Genomic DNA, 13289 nt, shown 5'->3' on the forward strand with positions numbered 1-13289 from the left:
CAAAAAGTTGTCTAGTTCGACGAGCCATGGTGAGCTACAAGTGAGTGCATTTGTATGTTGTGTTTCAACATGAATGTGAAATCTAGAGAGTCGAAGTGTGGCTTGCAACCTCCCATTAATGGTATGCGAACCTTGACTTCTCTCTTATGCAACTCCTTGCAATTTTGGTTAAATAATTGAGTATATACACCGTGCGATTTTAATAGTGCAAAATGCATGAATTTATAATATATATACATAAGCTTTATTTTGTATACAATATATATTAGTTGGACTTATATATATAATATATTAATGGGAGAGTTGGTCATATACATATATATATATATGCGTGTTATATAATATATATATATGAATGGGTTGTATATGATGCGAGCATGGACCCAACCAAAACCCTTAATGTCAAACAAGCAACTCGTGAAACCTTGCAAAATCCAACCAAGCTTCCAAGAGGGCCAATTACTCACACACAAGCCAAGAAGTTTAAAGAAGCTGTCATGGGTTTAATTGATCGAGTTTAGGCATACACTGCATGTGTTCCATGCAAAACATGCATTCCATGCAACCAATGCATTTCATGCGAACTATACATCCCATGCAATGTGCTGCATGTAAAACTTTAATATTCGTGTGTTTAAATTAGGTTGCTGGAGATAAGGATTTTATCCATTTAGTTATTTTGGTTTGAGTTTTAATTATGTCTTAGTTTAAACATCTTAAATGTGTGTCTTAAATACTGTACTTTAATTATGTGTCTTTAAATGCGTGTCTTAAATACTACACTTTAATTATGTTTCTTAGTTTTTACATCATTAATACTTGTCTAAGTTCATACAACTTAAATGTGTGTTTTTTGTCTTAAATTATGGCATTTAAACCTTGTTTTAGTTTTGACCAGACTGTTCACATTGTTGTTGCTGCTAGGAAGCTTCCTCCCAAACTGTTCGTGTTGCGTAAACAACATTTAAAGAGTTGAACACAACCTCCTATGAGCCATTCCGTGAGAAGCAAAGCATCAAGTGTTTTCACACTTGACCATTCGGTTGGCTACCAAGTTTACACCTATGGAATCATTCACTTCTTGTTGTTCACACCTTGAGACTCTTCGTGCGACACAGTCAGCACTAATGATCTATATATCCCAAGTGACCATTCGACTATCAAGGTAGCATCAATTCATGTTCACACTATTGAAACCATTCAACTCTATGCACATTCAGTTAACTCTCAAGGACCAATGTAATTGGTTGTTTGGGAATTCAAATTTCACAATGCGAACAAGGCTTTTGGCATCATCAACATCTAGAAACTCTCAAGGGATGCTTTGAACGAATTAATGGACATCAAACATATTTATTCTTATTGTTATCTCATGCCTATTCGGCTAGTTCCTTGTACAACCTATAAATATGAGGCTTAAGACATTTTGTAACGAATTTTGATGAATTTTAAACTTATTATAAGTTTTCACTCTCCTTTTTCTCATTTGACTCAAATTGACTTATCAAGCATTCCTTGTGGCGTCAATCTATTTCATTCGAACTTATCACTTCTTAGAAGTGTGGCGTTCATCTTTTATACTGATTGGTTCCTATCTTGCTAAATAGCGGGTCATGTTTCTTGTCTCCTTTTTGCATCCGTTTTAAGTACTAATCTAAGGATTAGGCTAGTATTGTTCTATAATATTGGTTCATTCTTGAGTCCTTAAACCGAATCCAAGCTTACCCTTCCTTCTTCCTTTATTATCCATCAAACCACTTTTTCAAATTCCTTTATTATCCATCAAACCACTTTTTCAAAGCCTCTCATTCACGTTTTCAACCTTTACAAAACACATTACATTTGATACTTCTTAATTTTTATCGGGAACTCTCGCGACTCATAATCATCCTACGAGGATAAGTTTGTATCAGTATATATATACATATATATACATAGGTGATTATACATATATTATATATATGTATGGTTCTATTGTATATAATATACATAATTATGGGTATGGTTTTATATAATATATAAATTTACGGGACTTTTAATGTATGCTAAAATTTGACATGACAAAGGTAACTAAATAGGTATGTATATATATGTAATATATATTCGTATATGGTTATGTAATGCTTGCGAACGGGCATAAAAATAAAGATTATAATATAAATTTTTATAACATGTGAACTTTATTGATAGTGTGCATTTATGTATGCACGAACCCGTAAGTGAATTATGAGATTTATGATATTGCGAGTTTTGATTAGTGCAAATTTATATTAATATGAGATGGTAAGTGCAAGCTCAATAATAATGCGAGCCAGTTATATTGTATAATAAAATGTGATTAATTAGATATGTTGGCAATCTGAACACTTGAAACTGTTGGATATCATTGGCATGCCATAGGATTATGAGTACTCACCCTTTTTATTATGTGCTAGGCTTTGTGGCCCGGAGATAGCATTGGAGAGACAAGGGAATGTCGAGCATAGCTTCATTCACTGTAGATAGCATGGTGTGTTTAGAGAGTGTGAGCATACGTGCTACACTTACATGGAGATAGTGTACGACTTTATGACTCATGTAGTGTGTTTTGGAGATCCGTTTATCCAATTAGCATATAATTTGGTTGTGTTTTATATTCACGAATTGCCAATATATCACTGTGTTGAGTATGAAAATTGTGTTATATGTGAACTGTTAAAATATGTTTAAATCCTAACATGTCTGGTGTGTAACACCCCCACGCCCGAGACCGTCGCCGGAGTCGAGTATGAGGTGTTACTAAGCTTAATTTAACATATTTAGAACTTTGGATTGTTTATTTCTACATTCACAGCTTTTAAGCTACTTGCATCACAGTCACAAGAAAAATCATATCTCGAGTTACGAAACTAAAAATCAAGATCCGTAAATTTTCCCTAAATCTAGACTCATATACCTATCTACTAATTTTTTCTAGAATTTTTGGTTGGGCCAATTAGTACAGTTTATTAGTTAAAGTTACCCCTGTTTCAGGACTTGACTGGTCTGACCTCTGTTTACTACGAACCACATTTCTCTCTATAAAAAAATTCATATGACTATGAGGTTTGTTTCTACTAAAACTAGAATCAATAAGGATTCTGAGGATATAAAATACACCACCTAATTATATCTTTACAATTTATGGTGAATTTCTAAAGTAGGAACAGGGGATTCAGAAACTGCTATGACCCTGTTTCACTAAAATTCAAATATCTTCTAACATATAATTCCTTTACCTGTTTCATTTGTTTCATGTGAAACTAGACATAATAATATTCAATTTGATATGTAATACATCACCAAATTCAATTGCTATGATTTTTAGTAAATTTTCAAACTCGCGTCAGTGTTGCTGCAGTATTCTGTTTATGGCAAATTTCATCCCTATTATGAGTTTTTATGCATAATCTAAACTTACCATTTTCATAATTTATCATTATCAAATATTTTCTCAACCATTCTGTCACCATATCATAAGATCATTTACACAAAATAAGTATATTGCTATACATGCCATACTTAAATTTACAAGCCATTTACCAAAAATCTTCCGGATAGTGTGACTGAGCCTTCGACCTATCCCGACTCCTGAACTGGCTTGTCCAAAACTACAATGAGTAAGAAGGAGGGAGTAAGCATAAATGCTTAGTAAGTTCATATGTAAATAATAAATAACATAACAAACAGTCATACCAATCAACATTAGCATGTATCACTAAAACACATATCACATTTTTAATCATTTTTCATCATCTTATTACCTTATCGTGGTTGTATCAATACTCAACCCGAGGGTTAAATACATACCTGTCCAAAATATCCATTTCACATCACTTACCAATACGTCTCTTTACATCTCGAATATTCCTCCATTTGAGTAGAACTTTACCCGTTGAACACATCGGAATATAATTCAGATACATGGATAACTTGCACATAAGTGCCATATATGCAATCAAGCAATCATGTAACCTGCCCATAAGCGAACTCGGACTCAACTCAATGAGCTCGGGCGTTCGCATCCATAAGTGAACTCGGACTCAACTCAACGACTTCGGATGCCTAGTTACATCTCACGAACTCGGACTCAACTCAACGAGTTCGGACATTCGCATCCATAAGTGACTCGGACTCAACTCAACGAGTTCGGATGCTCAACCATCCTAGTGACATGTCACTTGTATCCTAATCTATTCCTAAGGTTCAAACGGGCTTTTTCCTCGAACACTTATCCTTGCCGTCTTCCGTAGAATGCCGAAATCAATACTCGATAACAATTATATTTAACTAGTTCACACAATTTACATATTATTTGAAATTAACCACAAAGCATACATTTCATAATAAAATTCAGCATAACATATAATTAACATCAATAACTTAAAAATAACCATTATGCTACATTATTTACACATGAACTTACCTTGGTACCAAAATACAAAGATTTTGCAATTTAGTCCACAATCTTTTCTTTTCCTCGATTGAGGTCGATTCCACGTATTTCTTGATCTAAAATAACACATTTAGCTCATTTAATACTCACATTATCAAATAACTCAAATTTTGGCAAAATTACAATTTTGCCCCTAAACTTTTGCATATTTACATTTTTGCCCCTAGGCTCGGGATTAAACTTTATTCCTTATTCTTATGTTTTACAACATCCTGATCACTTTTCTCTTCTATGGCAACATCAAATTCTCACTCTAACATGTACTTGTGACTATTAGGTATTTTTACCGATTAAGCCCTTTTACTCGTTTTTGCTTAAAATCGAGTAGTACAAGTTGTCTAACATAATTTAAAATCCCATATTCTATCATAAAACATCAAAATACACAAATTTCACCTATGGGTATTTTTCCAAATATAAACCCTAGGTTGAATTATTGCTAACATAAGCTTAATCGAGCTACCGGGATTCCAAAAACGTAAAGAACATTAAAAACGGGGCTTGGAATCACTTACTATGGAGCTTGGAAGCTTGAAACAAACCCTAGCTATGGAGAAACCTTTAAATTTCGGCCTAATGAAGAAGATGGACAAAAATTGGCTTTTAATTTTGTTTTTAATTCATTTTAATAACTAAATGACCAAAATACCCTTACTACTAAACTTTCCAAAAATTCCTTCCATGTCCTAATTTTTTCCATGAACTTAAAATTGGTCAAATTGCTATTTAAGACCTCCCCATTAATATTCCAAAACAATTTCATACTAAAAACTTCTAGAATGCAAGTTTTGCAACTTATTCGATTTAGTCCCTACTTTCAATTTAAGCACTTTAGGCATAGAATTTCATCACGAAATTTTCACACAATCATGCAATCATATCATAATCATCAAAATAATTATAAAATAATTATTTCTATCTCGGATTTGTGGTTACGAAACCACTATTCTGATTAAGCCCTAATTCAGGATATTACATGGTGTGTATATATTTGTGTTGTATGCATGTGTACTCACTGAGCTTTCCCAAGCTCACCCTATTACTTTACCTTGTAGATAAATAGTTCACGGGTTAGCAAGGAGGGTGGTAAATTGATGATCCATTGCAAGGCATTTTCTTTTAGTGTGTGTGTTGAGCTTTTAAGCTTCGAAGTGAAGGCAATTTGGGTCGTTCCAATGGTTTACTACTAGAATTAGACTTAAAATTTTTAAACAAAATTTTCAACGGGTTGTAAATAGACATTATGAACTGTTTGTTTTTTGGGGACTTTTGAATATTATAATTGTTTGCTTGATTGTTTGTTTAGATGGTTTTAATTACTTGCTTAATGTGATGATAATTGAATGAACTAAGGGACCGTCGAGTATTAAGGTATGCCTTATACCTTTTAAAATTATTAATTTAGAAAAGCATGCACTTAAGTCTAATTTCCTATATGAAATATTCTACAATTATGTTGTATGTATGGTTGGTGGTGTGGTTCGTAAAGTTTAAAATGGAGAGTCACCTCGGTGGCTAATGTGATTTTTCGAATTTGGGTTGGATCGTCCCGATTGGGTTTGGAACATCACATTTAGTGGTATCAGAGTCAAGTTTACAAAAATTTGGGCTGAGCCATAGTGTTTGAAAAATTAGCATTTTTGAAAATATAAATACATTGATTATAAAACTTTAAAAAATGGAAATATTTAAACCTTTTTGACAAAAATAATCTTGTATGAAAATTAGTTGTACATGGGATAGGAACAGGAACACATTATTTTCCTTGGGAGTGTTTTATTGAAAAATTACCTTGGATCACTTGTCACTTCTCACTCTCCCATATTATTTAAATTTATGTAAATAGTATATAGAGATGCCTCTTAGACGCAGGAGTCTAGCTATTAATGCACCAGTGGAACCACCTCTCGGGCAAGCTGCACTAAGAACTAGTTTTGAGCCCTTGGTTCAAGCAATGATTAGGGTATTTTAGAGTATAGCCAATGAGATCCCTACCCCAACTACTAGAGGTTTGCCACTCAAACGACTCCGAGCTTTTGGTGGTAAAGAATTCTGGGGAGTTAAAGGAGTTGATTCGACCATGGCTGAATATTGGTTGGAGAGTGTTGAAAGGATCCTTGATCAAATGGGAGGCTTAGATGATGAAAATTTGGATTGCACCTATCCTTACTAAACGGTGAAGCTCATCGTTGGTGGAATACCATAAAGAAAAGGACCACTATTGATCACCTACTTGGGAGTTCTCTTTGGATTCCTTCCAAAAGAAGTACTTGGGAGAGCAATACGGATGCGAGGAAGAGGGAGTTCCTGGATCTGGCCAAAGGTAGTATGTCTATGGCTAAGTTCGAGTCTGAGTTTGTGCGGCTCATCCAATATGCTCCATAGATGGTGTTCTTTGAGAAGGAGAGGTGTAAGAGGTTTTGATTTGGGCTAAATCGGGACATTCAAGTATATCTAGTAGCACAGAGCACTGAAGCCTTTGATGATTTAGTAGAGAAGGCTAATGCGGTAGAGGAGACACTGATAGAGCGACTGAGACGAGTTGTATCTGAGTTAAAATAGAAAGGCTCCAATCAATCGGGATTGTCGAAAAGGCTTGGCAAGAGAGGTTGTGATTTTCGAAAGTCTTATGGGGGTGCTCAACGAGACTCTCAACTTAGCCAAACTGGACCGTAGAGTATCGTAGTAGTTTTTAAGGATGGATCGATTGAGGTAGTGACTTGTGAACATTGTGGACTTAGGTTCTCGGGTGTGTGTTGGAGAGTGTTAGGGGCGTGCCTTCGTTGTGGGTCAATGGAGCATCAAGTACGAGACTGCCCGAAGGGAGTAGAGTTGTCTGAGACTATCGCACCTGTTAGAGGCCAAGGTCATGGTGGTAAGGAGAGATTGATAGGTCAGAGGACAGTTGACCATACAATAGCTACATCGATTGAGCCTGGTGGACCCACTCGTGTTTACGTTATGAGGGAGCCGTAGGACTGCGAGACAATGGATGTGATTGTAGGTACATTCGTATTGTGATCCTTTTCCTAATTTGCATTAGTATATTCAAGTTCCATCCACTCATATATTGAGAGTGATCTGGCTAGTGAGTTAGGGATTCGGTTTGGGTGATTGTTGATCGGTTCTCGAAGAGTACGCATTTTCTAGTAGTGCGTACTAATTACTCAATGGAGAGATTAGCTAAGTTGTTCGTAGCGGAGATAGTTTTGACCGCATGGTGTACCAGTTTTGATCATTTCTAATAGAGATCCATGTTTTACCTTGATATTTTAGAAGAGTCTTTAAGGAGAGCTGGGTTCGAAGTTTAGCTTTAATACGACTTATCATCCCCAAACAGATAGTTAGTCGAAACGAGTAATTCAGATACTCAAGGAAATGTAGTGGAAGTACTGATCCGACCTATCGTATACTGTTCTGATAAAGGAAATTTAGGTTCGACCTGATTTTACTTATGAGGAGGAACCGGTCAAGATCCTAGCTCATGATGTTAAGGTGTTGCGTAACAAGAGTATGCCTTTAGTAAAGGTTTTATGGTGTAATCACAAGACTGAAGAGGCTACTCGAGAAACCTAGGATGCAATAAGACATTAGTAACCTTATTTATTTAGTTAGGGAAATTTCGAGGATAAAATTTTTTCTAAAGGGAGAGAGTTGTCACATCCCGAAAACCAGGTTAGTAGAATTGGAAATTAGATTATAGGTTTGAGAGAAAAATCAAATTTTGTGTCATATGAAATTAAATAGGATTAAATAAATAATTAGTTAATAATAGTAAAATAATAATAATTAAATTAAATAATTCTGGTATTAAGAATCGGAGAATTGGTAAAGATTAATATAGTCTAATTTGGAATAGTAGTTAAAGTAGAGGTTAAATGTGTAAATTACGACTAATTGTTAAAAAAGGAGTTATTAGAACAATGGAGAAATAAGAGATGACCTAAAAGGCAAATAGTCCAATTTTAAAAAAAAAAGTTAGTTAGTTGTAAAAAGCCACCTCTAACATTTTTTAATTTTATTTTGTTTTTCTTCATTTCTTTTTCATTTTTGTTAAAGCCACCTCTGACGGTCTCTGTCACCCGAAAAGTTTCAAAATTTCGAGAATATAATTGAGTGTTCATGGTCCTCGCTCTTCGGCTGTTGATCTTCATTTCCTTCCTAACTACCTCGACATGCACAAACCTCGCATTCATCTGATTTACTTGTCTGAGCCCCATTCTTGGCATCAATGTAGTTATCCGATAGAAAGTAGCTAAGAATACAGGTGCAATTGAGAGATGTCGTGTATGCTTTAATACCGCATGAACAACCTCTGGCAGGTTGGTGGTCATATGACCATATCGTGAACCATCATCGAAAGAGCCCATTGCCATGGCTCCATACTCCCAAACCATTATTGTAATGTAGTATTTGTTTGACCTTGCATATCAACTAGGAGATCAGCTAGTCTCCGTCTGAACCGATATGGTTCCAACTGGTACCTTGGACTGTTACAACATGTTACATGCCATTTCACAAACTCTAAACATATGGAAAAAAATGAGACAGATAATTACCCATATTCACAACTTTTCTACGCCAATCCACATTTTTGAATTCCTTACGGAAGCCGCCGCAATGTTCTTGATACAATAGACGATCTCTACAGAACATCCTAATGCCTAATTGCGAAATTTAGTCCCTTTGATCTATTGGAAATGATACAAACATTGTCTTGAGTGACAACTTACCTCCGCAAGTTCTCCAAGAAAATTTCCCACGACTTTATGTTTTCTCTCTCAACAATGGCAAACGCTATTGGTAGCAAGTTTAGATTCCCGTCTTGTGCAATCGCCATAAGGAGGATTTGTGTATATGTTCCGTACAGCCAGGTCTCATCTACCTACACAAGTGGCTTATAGTGGGGAAAGGCTCGACTGCATGGACCGAATGTCCAAAACATCCAGTGAAAATTTCTTTTCTCCGGATATAGTTGATTGTCCCAGTTATAATAAGGCAACATCTACAACTTAACACAGTCCCTAAAACGTACTCCTGCATTGCGGCTATCCACCCTTGGAGTTCGTTGTATGATACATATCAATCTCCATACAATTGATCTATAGCCATTTGTTTAGCCAACCATGCCTTTTGAAATGAAACTCAGTACTAGAACTATTTTTGCATTTCGACAATTAACACCTACACAAGAATGGTGGGCATGTCTTAACTATTTCCAATATGCAGTTGTAGATGGTTTTTTAATCAAGCTTGTGGTGGTCCTACATCATACATGCAAAACTGCATGTATGAGGCCCAACATATTTTCGTATCTCCTACTCTGGGACCTCTGGATAAATATAGCTCGTACCCACCACTTGTACCCTTCTGTCAACCTCCAACACTCACCAACATAGACCGTCAGTTTAAAGTCAGCCACTTTCATGCTATAACGCTTGATGGCATCGTCTTTGCTTGCGAATATTTGACCCACGAGCAATTCTCCCAATTTAGGATTTGTTAACATCAAGTGAACATGTATTATGTTCGGGTACTCGGGGAACTCAGAAGCATGCGCTGCATCGGGATCAACGATCGACATATAGGCCCTGGGATCATTGCGTATGACAATGCCACAACTTGAGTTTTCGATCGAAGGGGCGTGATCATTTCCATCATTCGGTCCTCCATCGTTGATATCATCTAGGACATCGTCTAAATTGGGGTCACTAAAATCTTCACATTCATAATCAAAACAATCATCATTATCAGATCTATCTTCACCAAGCGCATCGGTTTCAATAACGACTGGGTGTATATGCAACCTACCACCGTACTGATCTGAACATCAAACTTTGATATCGATGCCAAAATTGCGCATAGACAACCTTCTATCGACAAACACTCTAGGAACCTCTATACACGGGTCTTCAACTCCATATTCTTGACTTAACTGAGTTGCATTTTCTACGGGCTCTGCATATGCTAACTCAGTAAATAACTGGACCAGTTTAGTGTTCACCCTCCCTAGTGGGCAATGCAATAAGACCATTGTCTCGACGTCATCATCGTCTAAAAGTTCCATCTCACTAAATTTGATAGGTTTGACGAAAGTGGAAATTTGTAGAATTGTTGCGTCATCCTCCTTCCACAATGCCGAGAAATTTTTCACTGACCTTCTCTTTCATATCAATGACAGGCACATTCCTATCAAATCTCATTCCTATTTTTTGGCAAGTTTCAAAAATACAACCAATGGTTGTTTCTAAAATAACACCATTGAAATGAATGACTGCAAAAAATTGATTCTCTATTTTTTTTTGAAATTGCAAACATACAACCAAACATCTTAATAAACGAACCATACAAAGTAAACATACACAATTATAATAATTTTCATAATTAACATACCTTAATACTAAATAAAAGAAACTTTTAACACAAATAAACCACAACTACAAAAAAAACTAATTATACTACTAAAAAATATAACCTTAATACTAATTAACTAACATTTTCTTCTTAATTTTGGGTGGGTTACCTTCAACTGGATTTTTTTTTCTTTCGTGTGGTGATTGATCTGTAGGGGGAATAATTAGTACTAACCTTTTTTAACAAAATAACATGCCTTAATACTAAACTAGTACTAATATAACTAATTATACTAATAATAATAATAAAACACATACCTTCCTTTTGATTTTTGGGGTGGGGGGACATTCAGCAGCTCTTGATTTGTTTTTTTTCCCTTTCGATTGATATCTATGGGGGGTTGGGGATCAAACCGATGTGACTCGTCGATCACGGGTTCGAGTCCATATACTCGAAATTTAATATACCAACTTATAATAAAATAACTGGGTGCCGCCTAACACATCAGTAGCACCAATAAAAAATATTTTTTTTAATTATGCATGTACAATATTTTTGGGTTTGAAATACGGCGGCACTCAAAAAAAATATTTTTTTAAATGTGATGTCATCAATAGCAAAGAAGTCGAGTGTCGTAGATTGGTCAAGCGGCATTGGTTTTACACTATTCAGTTTGCCTAGATTAACAAATATTAGGACACTTATCTTATCTAACTATGTATTTTATTATTTTATATTGAGTAAAAACCCCTAAATAAATTATTGTGAAACAATAAATTATTTTGGAGATTTAATCAATGCAAATAAAAAAAATTTGAAGAAAGATACATCATTTTTGCAAAAAAAAAAGGTAAATTTCTGAAAGAAAAAAAATATATATTAGAAATAAAAAAATTTTAAAAAATAAGAAAATAGATCTTTCTTTTAAGTAAAAAAAAATTACTTACCTTTCGGAACAAAAATTAACAGTTTTTAGGTTTCATGTTAAATAAACTGCAATAATTAAAGTTATATAGAGAGAGATTGACTTAGATTTTCATGATTGTTTTTATTTTTATTTTTAATAAAAATATTTATTTTCTGAACATTATACTTTAAGTTTTAAAAATTATAAATCTATTTAAATTACTATTATCTCTTAAAATTAGAATTTAGTATTTAAATTTTTTATTTTTTACTTTTTAAAATTATAAATTAATAATTATTATTATCATAAATTTATTAATATTATTATTATTTCTCAGATGTTCAGGATCACATTTAAAATTCTTTTGAAATGTAAATGAAAAACTATAGAAATTATACAAAAGTATTATATTTAGAAATATAGAAGATAATTTTGTTTACCATTTTTAGTAATATAGAGTACATATTTATAAAATTTTTCCCCTTGATATCTTTTTATTTGTCTAAATTTAATTTATAAAGAAATCTAAATAAATTAAATTTATTGTAAACATAGGTTATAAATTTATTTATCTAATAAAGTTAAATTTTATATTTTTCATATTTTAATTTTATTTCTATAAAATGAATGTTTTTAATTATAATTATCTTCACAAATTCAATTAACGATAGTTATATAAAAAACTGGAATTATATTTTTCGTATTTTAATTACTTTTATGAATTAAATGTTTTTAACGGTAATAATATAATAATTAGACAATTGTTGAAGATGCTTTTGAATTAAAATATTATCATAAATAATATATTATAATAAGAAATTAGAAATATATTAAATCAAAAAAATATAATAACCTTTATGCGTATAAATTATTATAGATAATTAAAAATATTTTTAATATATTTTATTAATTATTTATTTTAATTAATAAATTTTTACATTATTGATCATAAATATATTTATTACAATATTGATAATTTTAATATATTTTTATCAAGGAATATAATTCATAAAATCTATGTATTTATCATAAATAAATATATTTTATCTAATAAGAAATAACATATAACTCTGTGGTGATTAATTGAGTAAATTATTTATCACATATTAAATCACCATAGAATAATATTATATTACATAATATTTTTATTTATCTTTATTATAATATTAATACAAAAATATTAAAATAGTTAATAAACTCTTACGTGCATGAATTAATATATTAACATAAATAATATACTATAATATATTATTTTAATATATCATCAATTAAAATATTTTAATTTGTAATAAACCACCATTAGACTAAATCATAAAAATTATTATAAAAATAATAATTTATTTATAATATTGTTATTTATCTTAATAGATGATATAACCTATAAAAAAATTTCTATAATATTACATTTATTTTTGTCAATCTTAATAAATATATATCATTTTTATTTTCATAACATTTTTTATTTAAAAATTTGATGATATATCTATAGTATGATTTTATTATAAAAATTAAATTTTAATGAATAATTAAAAAATAAAAAAATAAATGAAAAAA

Source organism: Gossypium hirsutum, chromosome A13, assembly GCF_007990345.1.
Source record: "Gossypium hirsutum isolate 1008001.06 chromosome A13, Gossypium_hirsutum_v2.1, whole genome shotgun sequence".
Classification (NCBI taxonomy): Eukaryota; Viridiplantae; Streptophyta; class Magnoliopsida; order Malvales; family Malvaceae; genus Gossypium; species Gossypium hirsutum.